At 40.9% G+C, this 12,938-nt stretch overlaps 1 pseudogene; it reads left to right on the top strand.

The window, feature by feature from the left end:
• The first annotated feature begins 7,708 nt into the window (after nucleotides 1-7,708).
• Nucleotides 7,709-8,164, top strand: LOC100773403 (annotated as a pseudogene).
• Nucleotides 8,165-12,938: the final 4,774 nt, after the last annotated feature.

The raw sequence follows: 12,938 nt of genomic DNA, 5'->3' as shown, positions 1-12,938 counted from the left end.
CCTTAAGTCCATTTCACTCATTATCACTCTTGTGAGATTCCTTTGTAAGGGCTCAGAACACTTAGATCTTGGACAAGGTGTCTTAATGAGGGTGGAGTATGGTAATTATAGTCAAACTCATCTCTTTACTATAAGCTGTTTACCTTGTGTAAAGAAACGAATTAAGCAATCTCACACAAAAAATATAATAGCAGTTTTGCTGAGCTACCCCTACAATTCTAGATACAGAAGCCTCGCTTGTTCTCTTAGGAAAAGTTTTTGAGATGTTTGGAGGTGTAGTGAAGACAAATAATTGGCCAGCCATTATTCCAACTTCATATTGTAATTATGCCTCCTGACTTACGAACACAAGTAAAAAGGACATCAAAAGTCTCCACAGGCACTACTGCTCATGAATACTACAGAGTTCTTGTTCACACAAATCAGAAAGTTGGATTCAAGGTGGTTGCTTCAAATAGAAAGCTGATTACTCATTTGAAAAAGGTAAGAGTCCCTGTTCTCTGCAATTAACCGCATTCTTGAAAAGCAACAGGCATGGAAAAATCACACGTCTATGGTGATTCTTTTTTCAAAGAAAACAATTAGTACCCATATCAAAAAAGCTAATTCAGATTAATTAAAGAACACCCACATCAGTTAAATATAATACTTCCTCTTTCTCTTAACAGTGTTGGGCTTCAAGATAATAAAATATGGCAATTGAAGGGTCTGGGGCTTAGAAAAAAATTGGGGTCTGTAGCCATTTTAATTGCACATAATTATGGATAAGGAAGTGGAACAATTTAATTTCTAGGCCTTCATGCTATTATAAGGCTAATGAAACAGTATCAAAATTGGTTATTTAAGTAGAATTGCAAGAAGCTAGATTTCACTCTGAAGCAGAAATGGAAACTAAATGAGAGATTGAATGAGTTTTTTTCCAGTGTTTCATTTATGTGATCTAATGGTAATCCAAAATCTACTAGAAATTACTTATGGAGAGTTAGAACAAATAAAGTGAATATACTTTTGAAGTATTTGTTTTATTTTTTAATTTGGTAAACGCAGAGTGATGTGTCGAAGACAGAGTCCACCCCTGTGTGTGCCAAATGAGTCTAGGAGATACAAGACACTTGCAATGGTAGCATCAAGGAGCGGGCTGTTGTGCAAGGAGTAGCGGTGGGAGGGAATGTTGGCTTTTAATAAATGTCTTTTATTATGCTAGAATGCCATTTTTAAAATAAGAAGCTAGGGCAATAGCTCAGTGGGCAAAGTGCTTGCCCACAAGTTCGAGAATATAAGTTGGGATCCCCAACGCCTGTGTAGAAACTAGCATGGCAATGTGCACTAGTACCCCCCCATGCTAGGGAGATGGGGGACAGTCAGACCCCAGGGTCCTGCTGGGCAGGCAGTCTATGGAAATAGCAAGCAAGTATAAGTATGTGTACCTGCATGGATGTGTACTCGAATGTGGAGGCCACAGGCTAGCACCAGTTATCTCCTCTATGCTCTCCACCTTAATTGCTTTGAAGCAGGGTCTCCTACTGAACCTGAAGCTTGCTGATTCTGCTAGAGGCTGGCAAGCCTCAGGGTACTCCTGTCTCAAAGCTCCCCAGTGCTGGGATTACAGGCATGCCCCCACTGCACTGTTTTGTTTGTTTGTTTTGTTTTGTTTTTTATTAATTCTAGGGATTGAGTTCAGGTCAATGATTGCACAGCAAGCATTTTGATTGCTGAGCTATCACCCCAGATTTCTTCCTGATTACTATTGTAACTTTTATAGGACTTGGCTTGCCAAGGTTTTCACACATATTGCCAAAATTTATCATCTTACAGCAAGCGGTGAGCACATAGTGGAACAGTGTGGGCTCTCTGGTGCCTTCTTTGGAGTCTCCCTGCACAGGGGGACTGCTCAAATGAAGAGGTGGTCTACAGAAAACTTCAGTTACACATAAAGATTTCCAAAGACACTTTTCCCCCAAAATATGCATGTTAATTCTGAAATACCTTTCTCTTTTCTGGGCTTTGAACGAAATGGAATGTATTCTAAACTTCCCTCTCAGAAGACAGGGACTTTTCAAATACTAAGCATTATGGCTCTCTGCTCCAAATTCCTAAAATGTCTTATGGACCTATGAATATCCCAAAGTGAATCCACCCCCAGGTCTTCTGCCATTGACACTGAGGCATGATATCTACCTAAAAAAAAAAAATCCTCTATGACCTCAGTATCCAAAGGGCTGCCCTGTTAGCCTAGAGGTCCTGTGTCCCTTGGTGGATCTGTCATCCTAATGTCTTATCTGTGGGAAGTAGAATAGACCTTCAGAGTACCTTGGGTGCAGTTAGAAATCATGCCTCAGTGTCAATGACAGGCCTGGGAATGGACTCACAGGGCTTCCTACTTGATGGCTGTAAGAGACTCTTTAACTTAGAACTGAAACCCACGACTTCAGATGGCACAGGCATATTCTACACAGACAAATCCTTGAATCATAAAAGAACACAGAGAAAATGAATGTAGCCTTTCACTCTGTCATTCAAAGATGCCTAGCATCATTAATACCATCATTTCAGGGTGTTTTGGGTCATCAACATCTAATCTTCCAGGCATGTGTGTATTCTTATTCTTATAAAGATGTTATCCTTTCTGAATTGCAAGCTGAAATTTTACTTATGTCACAAAGAGCTTCCCGGGATATTATATGACCAAAAGACATCTTTACAGTATTGTTACACAGATAAACCTTAAAAAGAATAATCCCAGCTGGGCGGTGGTGGCACACACCTTTAATCCCAGCACTTGGGAGTCAGAGGCAGGCAGATCTCTGTGAGTTCGGGGCCAGCCTGGTCTACAGAGGGAGGTTCCAAAGCAACACAGAAAAACACTGTCCCCCCAAAAAACAAAACAACAACAAAAGAATAACCCCAGTACCCATTTCTAAACCAATATATTAAAATAGGTACTCCCAGGACTAGGATGATTTAACTCAGTCCTAAAATGCTTTTTCTTGCAAGTATGATGGGACTAGGTTTGATTTCTAGGTCCCTTGGGCATAGTGGTAGGTGCTTATGATCACAGCACTGAGGAGGTAGCAGAAAACAGATCGCTAGGGCTTGTTGGCCGGCCAGCCTAGCCCACTGGATAAGATCCAGGCCAATAAGAGGCCCTGTCTCATAAACCAATGTGAGGACACCTAAGGAATGACATCAGAGGTTGTCCTCTAGCTTCCGTGGGCATCCACACGTATGTGCCCCTGCACATGTATACACTCATACATAACACACAAATACTGATATAGGGCAAATGCTCCAGACTTTTTTTAAAAAAGACTTATAAACAAAGAATGGGTAAGAGTGAGGTGCTCCTGAGAACGTTCAATCATCAAAAAAAAGAGAGAGAAAAAAATTCTGAAATAGAACAAAAGTTCATCTTAAATGATTCTGCACTTAAATTAGTTTGTTAATGCTTTTAAATTCTTACTCCAGCTTCAAAAATTGACTCTAGCCATGATAGGCACTTTCTTATTGGTTTGCTAAATGCAAGAAAAACAATATGACATTCAATCATATACACAGGTGTGTCAGTACACACATGCACAAGGACACACACACACACACACACACACACACACACACAAGAAAGGCCTTGGCCTTATGTCAAAATGTTGGTGAATTTAGCACTTTTATGTTTTAAATAAAAATAGAACATTTAACTATGTCCTGCTTTGAAATTCCCAGTTTAAACAATTAACTGATCAATAACTAATCTTAATTACATTGGGTAAAAGGATTCATACTGAATAGACAATGTTGGGGGAAGGGTAAAACTCCTGGTGAAGAGAACACATGATGTAATTTCTTTATTTCTTAAACAATAAAATATACATCACACAAAATGCCCCAAGAAAACAAATTAAATGTAGATAGTTTATATGATCCATGGCATCAAGAGGACTTCAAATTTACCTTCTATACGTGGCACAGACACACACTTCCCTCTGACCTAACATCACACGCCTGCAGATTCCCTGTCTGAGAACGCACAGCCCCTCATCTGGATCAGGAAAGATCTTTCATTTGGGGAGACATATCTAATGTCTTGATCCTCCCAGATATCATTCCTTTGTGCAGATAAAGGCTGGATTGGAAGTCACTTCACGTGAGCAGGACCAGGAAATGTCCAGTAAGGAAGGGTGGCAGTGCAACCAACCCATTGTAAAATCAAGAGAGACTTTGCCACCTGTCAGTCCTACTAAGAGACATGACTTACTAAACATGCCAGGGTTTGCCAATAGCGGCCTACCTGGAGCTGGCACAGAGACATGTATGGAAGCTCCTATGTAAGGTATGTGTGGAACCAATACAGACTTAGAAAGTTAGCGAGTGGGGCATTTTCATGATGATAATTTTTCATTTGAAGTTGTGCGATAACACTGCCTATTGTTCCATCAAAAGCTTTAGTTTAAAAAGATCACTTTTCCCAACTGTTAGTATTGCTAGGATAACGTTTTCTTATTTATTATCAAGTTTGTTCCTCCCTAAGGTCTCTTTCTCTTGGTAGGTCATTCAATTATTTCCCATCTCCACAAACATCTGTTCTGATTCTGTTTCCACCCAGCATCTCTTCTTGTTCTTTCTCTTTCAGCTTCAATTAGAAGTTTACTAATGCTGGAATCTCCACTCACATCTTGGACCTTTGCAATTAATTTTAATCAGTCTTGTTAACACTTTTTTAATATGTAAGAAATAAGCAAATATGTAACTAAAAAGCCGTTTATGTCTTTTATGAAGGTAACAAATATGCAATTAAAAATTCCTTCTCCCAGTGACTTTGCAATAAATTAACTTGTTTTGTCACTATTGTGCCTGGATAATGTCATTTACTCTGGAGTTTTGACAGTCAGATTTTTTTTTATCCTTGGCAAAATTAGCAAGTAATATTAAGATCTAAGAAATGACAATTAGTTTGTGAATTAGGTGGGATATACAATGTGTTAATTATTGAGGGACCAGGCTGCATGCAATTAAAATTTAGCATCCAGATAATGATAATGGAGAAGGCTTCTGAGCATCTAATGAAGTTGAAAATGCTCATTACCAATAAATTAATTCTCAGTTGCTTAACCAGTCTTTAAAATGTCTATACAAAGGGGTAGATCATAATAATCATTACTGTTCGTAAATAGAATAACAGAAGATCCTGGAAGCCTGTGAAGACTCATTTTACTATTAGAATCCCCTGCACTTCCAGGGAACCTTCCTGAAGACTCAGAAACATGATAGCCATAGAGATATTAGCTTTTGGTAAAACATCCCTTCAAGCCTAAAGCTGAGAGAACGAGATGAGCAGAGGAGAGGGTGTTGAGAGGAAACACTGGTCAGGATGACCTATGCTTGCTCAAATGGATCCTATGTTTCAATGACTTAGAACATGTCTGTATAAACTGAGTGCATTTCTTCATAATTTCTAAATATAATTCAGAATCTCAGCTCTGCATCAATTTCTTATTGTTATAAGGACCCCACTGTTCTAGGAGCTGGAGGATCAGTAACAAGTGTTGTCTTGAGGAGACCCCAATATTCCAGGTAGTCAAACACAAAGTAAGCCATTCTATTAAAGTGTGATAACTGCTATGCAACCTCTCTAACTGCTGGGAGCATATTGGGGAAGACAGTGGTAGAGATGGAGGACCAGGTCTGGTATTGTTGTGGTTCACGTGAAAGGAGATGATGGTTTTCATCATAGTAGAAACACTAGACATTGGAGAGAGGGGAGTGGTAAAAGGGTTGTATGTGTATTTTGATGGTAGGGTTGTATCCAAGATTTGGCAGGAGGAACTAGACAGATGGCACTTTTATTATTGATTTTTCCCCCAATATCACATTAAGTGGAAACCTCAAGAGTCCTCTTTGGGGATTGGGAAGATTCCTACATCCATAGGAAATGTAAGTGAGGGTGTGATCATGGCCCTGGGGTTTAGAACAGAGATTTTATTAGAGATAGAACATCGATGATCATCAACTCCCATGATTCTAAAGCACTGGGATGAGCCAGCGTAGCCAAGGAGAAAGTAGAGAGGGAGAAGTCCCAGAAGCAAGTAACTTCAATATTCAGACAGCAAGATAGAGGGAGAAGAGTTGTCAAAGGATATTAAGCAGAAGCACTCAGAGAAGCCTACCGGGTAGTCAGACCAGCTCGGTGCCATGGGACCCGAGAAAGGACCGAAGCTGGAAGGTGGGAGATGATCCTCACCCGAGACATGACTGTAAGAGGAACTGATGGGAAACATTCCGGAAGTCCACAATGGGAGGATGAAAACGCAGTGTGTGACCGACCCATCCACACAGAGGGAAGCATCACAGCTGCAGAAAGGGCATGGAATGTTTTCCAAACTGCACATTTACCCAACGCAAGTGAATAAGGTTCTTTAATGAATTTGTGCAAAGGGAGAAGGCACGCATAGAATTGCCTCAATGCCTGCTGGAGCTCTCTAAAAGACAGAAAATAAGACGACTGCCTGGAGTCAAGACAGCTTTGTGACTCTGTAGTTGAATTAGAAGGAAGATTTCTTTGAATCTTAGTGACGATGTTTTTAGACGTTTGAAAAAAAAGATTTATTTATTTATTTTATGTATGCATATGCACCACATGCATACAGATGCCTGAAAAGACCAGAAGCGGGCATCAGATAACCTGGAACTGGAGTTACAGGTGCTTGTGAGCCACCTGATGTGGGTGGTGAGAACCTACCCTTCATCTTCTACAAGAGCAGAAAGTACTCTTAACCACTGAGCCATCTCCAGCCCCATCTTTCAGACTTTAAAATCCATGTTTAATGTGCAAATATGCATATGTACCTTGACTAATTAACATCAAGAAATTATATTTGTAGGCAAGCACTCTACAACTGAGCTAGACTCCCAGCTGTAAGAAAGTGTATTTCTTATCATGTATTATTATATTATTTTTGTCATCTTGCATTTCCAAACATCACAGTATGCATGCTGCCTTAAGATACTCACCAGGGCTATTTGGATATTTCTGTGTTTTATTGGATTCTATTCTCACCATTCGTTTTTATGGCACATTTACTAACTCTTTGACAATTCCATACATGTATACAACTGTCTTGATCATAACCAACCCAAATGCCTCCATACCACTTCTTGCTCCCCTGAAAACATCCCCAATACTTCCTCTAAACACTCAATGACTCTAATTAGCGTTACTATGTATGAACATGGGAGTGGCTGATCTGCCAAAGCATGCAATCAACCAGCAGCTGCAAACCCAAGGAAAAATGATTCCTCCTGCCAAACAACTGTCAATTGCCAACAGCTCCTCAGATGGGGATGGAGCTTCATGAGCCCCTCTCCCAATGATGAAATGCCGACTGGCTTGGTCTTGTGTAGATCTTCTACAGATACAACTGCTTTGAGTTCATGAGTACAGTGACCCTTTCGTGTTCAAAAGACAGCATTTCACAGCACTTTTTCCCTACTCTTGGGTTCTTAGGCTCTTTCTTCCCTGCTCTTCTGCAATATTCTATCAGCTGTAGAAGGAGGGAGGTTGAAATAGATGTCCCATTAAGGCTCAGCACTCAACAGCCAGTTAGTCTCAACACTTTGACCAGTTATGTACCTTGACAATTAGCCATTTGCAAAACAACAGTGGTAGGCACTCCCTAGGACCTAGGAGGCCTACACGCCACCGGATTGTGCCACTGCCATGTTTCTAGAGATCCCTGAGAAGTTGCAGCACATTTTGCAAGTACTCAACACCAACATCGATGGGCAGCGGAAAATAGCCTTTACCATCATTGCCATTAAGGGTGTGGGGCAGAGATAAGCACAGGTGGTGTTGAGGAAAGTGGACTTTGATCTCACCAAGAGGGCAGGGGAACTCACAGAAGACCAGGTGGAACGTGTGATCACCATCATGCAGAACTCATGACAGTACAAGATCCCAGACTGGTTCTTGAACAGACAGAAGGATGTAAAGGACGGAAAGTACATTCAGGTTCTAGCCAATGGTCTCGACAACAAGCTACATGAGGACCTAGAGCGACTGAAGATTAGAATCCACAGGGGGCTACAGCCCTTTTGGGGCCTTCGTGTCCAAGGTCAGCACACCAAGACCACTGGCCACCGGGGCCATACTATGGGTGTATCCAAGAAGAAATGAGTCCCTGGATTGTTAATAAATAATTTATATACCTGGTGGGGGGGGAAGCCAATTATTGTGGCTCCTGCCGGTAGGATTTGCTAAAGGAGGCAGAGGCAGAGGCAGGAGGATCATGAATGCGAGCTCAGCCTGGAGGGGGTGTGCGGCCACCGTTACAAGTTCACTGCAAAACTGCTACATTTACCCTCCCCAGTCATGCTCTTTGAGCAAGTTTACAGTATCAGGCATGAACTCCCATCTGTTAGGGTAGACCTCAAGTATAATTCTTTAAAAAAAAATCATGCCACTATTATGGCAGTAGGCACATCGTGCCTGGCATGTTGGTTCGATAGCATGTAGGATCCACTGCCTCTGTAGAGAGGCTTACCCTGTCAATCCATAATCATAGATCTTCCTGTCTTCTAGTGTCTTCCTCAATCCTTTCTTCAGCATTCTGAAGTTTTTCTTATAGAAATCTTACCTATCTTGGGTTAAGTTTATTCCAAGGTTGTTTTGTTGTTGTTGTTGTCTTGCTTTGAGGCTTTGGTGAGTTTAACTATTTCCCTGGTTTCTTTCTTAGTATTTTTATTGATACATAGTAAGGCAACTGATACTATATTTTCTCTAGCAGTTTCAAGTCTTATGTTGAGGTCCTTGATCCAGGTGGAGTTGATTCTTGTGTAAGGTGAGAAACAAGGATCTGATTTTATTTATCTATATATAGATGTCCAGTTTTCCTGGAACCATTTGTTAAAGAAGCTGTCTTTTCTCCAATTTGTATTTTTCAGTATTGTCCTACCCAAGGTTTACATAACAAAAGGTATGGTGGACTTGATGGTCAGATCCATAAGGCACTGTCCTACTCTATTTGATAGGCCATTCCTGAGTCTGCTAGCATCTGCACTGAAAAACCAAAATCTACCTTTTCAATAAAGGCCAGAATAGAGGTTGTGTTAGCCAGCTGGCCTAATAAACTGATTTACTATTATTTGCTAATGTGAATTGTTTTGGTCTAATAAAAATAATCTAACAAATGGGATGCTGTGCTGGGAAGATGACCTCCCACTTTGAAAATAAATGTCGTCTTTACCTCAACATTTATTCTTGGTAAATGCAGAGTCTCTGGCTTGGCATTTAAACAGCAGCAGGAGAGCTTAATGAGACCAGTGGAGGGCTTCAGAACTAGCAGGAGAGAACAAATGACTTCTGTTGACTAGAAAGAAGTTCAAAGTGTAACGCTGACTACTGTGCATTCCCTGGGGTGGCCTGGGCAGGAAGAGGAGGAGAAGTGACTATTCAGCCATTTGGATTTGTTTGTACAGTTGAGCCAGAAGAAATGACTTCTTGTATTCCCCTGAGGGGAACATCAGAGAATCAAACCCACTCTCTGTGTGTGCTCAGAACTCAGGTCCCCCAGATACCATCAACACTCAACCAAGGCCAAGTGCACTCACATGGCCAGAGACAGGATGTCTGTCCAAGCTGGTTTAGAAGAAGTATATTTTTAAAATTTATGTCTTCTCTTCCGTGGGCCATTAAAATAAAGCTGCAGGATGCCCTGATTATTTTTTACCTTGATGATAATTGATGCTTTTTTTAGGTTTTAGGTAAGTACCATCTGTGCACATGCTGCCACGTTCGCATTTCAACAAATAATTAAATAATTTGTATACTGATATCCAGGGCCATGACCACAGCTTGCTGCACACATTGTGTATTGCTTTTCCACCTAGATGGCAGCCTCATAAAGCCTTTTTATGGATAGGGGGAATTGATGGTGTAGCTTCATTGGTCAATTACTTGATTAATATGCACGAAGCTCTGGACTCTGTCCCCAGTACTGCCAAAACCAACATGCTGGAGCACACCTGTAATTCCAGAACTCCAGAGGCAGAGGTAGAAAGATCGGAAGTTCAAAGTCATCTATGAGATCCTTCCTCAAAATAAATAAATAAATATAAATAAATAGGAAAGCATGCATCCCTCAACTAGATTGGAAAGCTGCCATTTTCACTTACATGACAGGGTAACCATTATCCAGTTACCCTTACTGATGCCACCAAACTTCAGGAAAGAGCTCATTAGGGAACAAGTCAGATACCTCCATCACCCTGCCCACTTCCCATAGGGAGTGTCCCTAGATCAGCACTGTTTCCTTTCAGAGCACGCATGACTTCTGAGCAAGTAGATGTCACTTGCTAAGCCACAAATTTCAAGTTAACTCTGCCAGGTACACATTATGCACAGATCCCACTTTAGGTGTTCACAGGACTTGCCATCATCCAGGGAGTGATTTGCCACCAACTGTGGCGGGACTGAGATGTCCTATCTCTAAATGGATGACAGTCATTTTATGATGTTAACACCAAGTAGATGCTACACTGGAGCCATTGGAAGAATGAAATTTTATTTTTAACTCAGCATTTTGCAAAGTCTAATAGCATGGAAAGTTTAACAAAGGGCATCTTTCTCCAGTTCCAAATTTGGCCAGTCCTGGAGGTAGACCTTGGTATGAGTGTGGCTTGTGGGAAGTGACCGCACATAGGTACAGCAAGCTTTCTTGTTGGACTGTCTTTGGATTGCTACCCCCCCCATAATGACACAGAGACTTATTGTTAATTATGAAAGCTTGGCCATTTGCTTAGGTTTGTCCCACTAGCTCTTATAATTTAAATTTACCTGCTTTTGTTAATCTATGTTCTTCCATATGGCTCAGTTACATATACTCTAGATCACATATCTGAACTCTTCAATGTCTCCCTGGTGCCTCTGTACTCCCCATTCTGCTTTCTCCACGTCTGGTTCATGACTCTGCCTTTCTTCTTCCCAGAGTCTTCTCTGTCCCTGAAAGTCCTGCCTAACTTCTTCTTACCAAGCTATTGGCCATTCAACTCTTTATTAAAGAAGGTGCCTTAGCAAAGATACATCTTCACAATGTAAACAAATATTCTTCAACATTTCCTCCTTTTGTCTAAATAAAAAGGGAAGGATTTAACCCTAACAAAGTAAAACTATATACAGTAAGAACAATTATCAGGTAAGAATTACATTTACAATGACAGTCCATTTGTATATGACAATTTGGGAGAAAATATTCCATTGTCTATCCTATCTTGATGACTCTAAAGTTTTTTATACCTAAACCACTTTCTATCATAACTTCTTATACCATCCTAAACATAGAGAATCCAACCTCAGTGGTTCTGTTCCCTGCAGGCTCATTGTTGTTAATGTTACAGATAGACACGGCTTGTAAAATAAATATGATAAGACAATCTAAAACATTAAAGAAAGAACTCTGTCACTTAGGAAGGGCTGTGGGAGCTTCACACTGGGCTCAACATGCTTTCACTTGCCTCTCCTGTTCATAGGTATGTGAAGCTCAGAATATAGTTCATCAGCCTATACATCTAGCAAGTGGCAGAGTCAACTAGAACTGAGAGCTCATCCCTCAAACCTCACACTCTTTTTGCTCTGCCATTGTCTGCCTGGAGAATGGTGGAGTCTCTTATATGACTCAAAGCCATATGACCTGAGCACTTACATTGGTGTTAGCATTGGGAAGGGCTCTGGAATTGATTTCATGAACTGCCATCACTGTCTTCAAATTTGTGTGTGTGTGTGTGTGTGTGTGTGAGAGAGAGAGAGAGAGAGAGAGAGAGAGAGAGAGAGAGAGAGAGGTGTAAATACATGTACACATGTTCTTGCCTATATGGGTTCATGTGGAGGCCAGGGGGTGGTGTCAGATGTCTTTCTTGTTCACTTCTACAATTTATTCATTGAGGCAGGTTCTCCCACCCAGGAACTCTCTTTCTCTCTCTCACCATAAGGTGACACATTGAAGATAGCAGGAGGCCTCTACCCATCTGAATCTTTGGACTGCAGTCCTGGCATCCATCACAGTGGTCCTAAAAGTGATGGAGAGCAAGAGATGCTTGGCCTTTCTAGAACTCAGTCTATAGGCCTTTTAGGTTAATACCCAAAGTGTCTGCCATCTTGTTCCCTTGTTACAAATAATGCTGACTTTAACCAAGCTCTCTGCCTACCTGTCAGAAATGAAAGGGATGTGGTTGGGAGGGTTTCAAAGATGCTTCCAGCTTTGATAATGATAGGCCAGATGGGAGAAAATACATAAATGCGGTTATATTGGCACTCAGCAGCTTTCTATTTTGAAACAATAAATTGTCAAATAGGTTTAAATGAATCCTTGGAGAAAACTAAGTGTTCTTACATTTTTGGTTGTGAGCCTAGCCTTTAACAGCTGAGCTATCCTTCCAGCATGAAAACTAAGTATTCTTAACTATGTATTATAGATTCAATTGTGTCTCTCAAGCATATATTAAATTTCTAATCCTTGCTGACTGTGGATGTGGCTTTATTTGGAAATAAGGTCTTTGTAGACATAATGTGTGAATAAACCTGGAGAGAACAGAGTTAGTAAGATGGCATGGTTGATCAAGTACTTTCTAGTCCCCACAGCCCATGTTTAGAAAGAGAGAGAAAAAGAGAGGGAGAGAGAGGAAGGGAGAGAGGGAGGAAGGGAAGGTGATGGAGGGAGGGAGGGAGCAGAGAGAGGGAGAGAGAGAGAAGAGAGAGAGAGAGAGAGAGAGAGAGAGAGAGAGAAGAGAGAGAGAGACAGAACTGGTGGTGTTATGTGTTTGTAATATCAATATTGAGGCTTCCTGAAGCATCAAACTCCAGGCGTGTGAGCAATTTTGTCTCAAAATGAAAACAACCAAAAAAGAAAAAAAAAAAAAAACAAGGTAAATAGCACAGAATCCTGAATAACAGCACC

Source organism: Cricetulus griseus, chromosome 3 (genome assembly GCF_003668045.3).
Source record: "Cricetulus griseus strain 17A/GY chromosome 3, alternate assembly CriGri-PICRH-1.0, whole genome shotgun sequence".
In the NCBI taxonomy this organism is placed as follows: domain Eukaryota; kingdom Metazoa; phylum Chordata; class Mammalia; order Rodentia; family Cricetidae; genus Cricetulus; species Cricetulus griseus.
The sequence above is the reverse complement of the archived record's forward strand: the minus strand, read 5'-3'. Positions and strand labels throughout refer to the sequence as shown.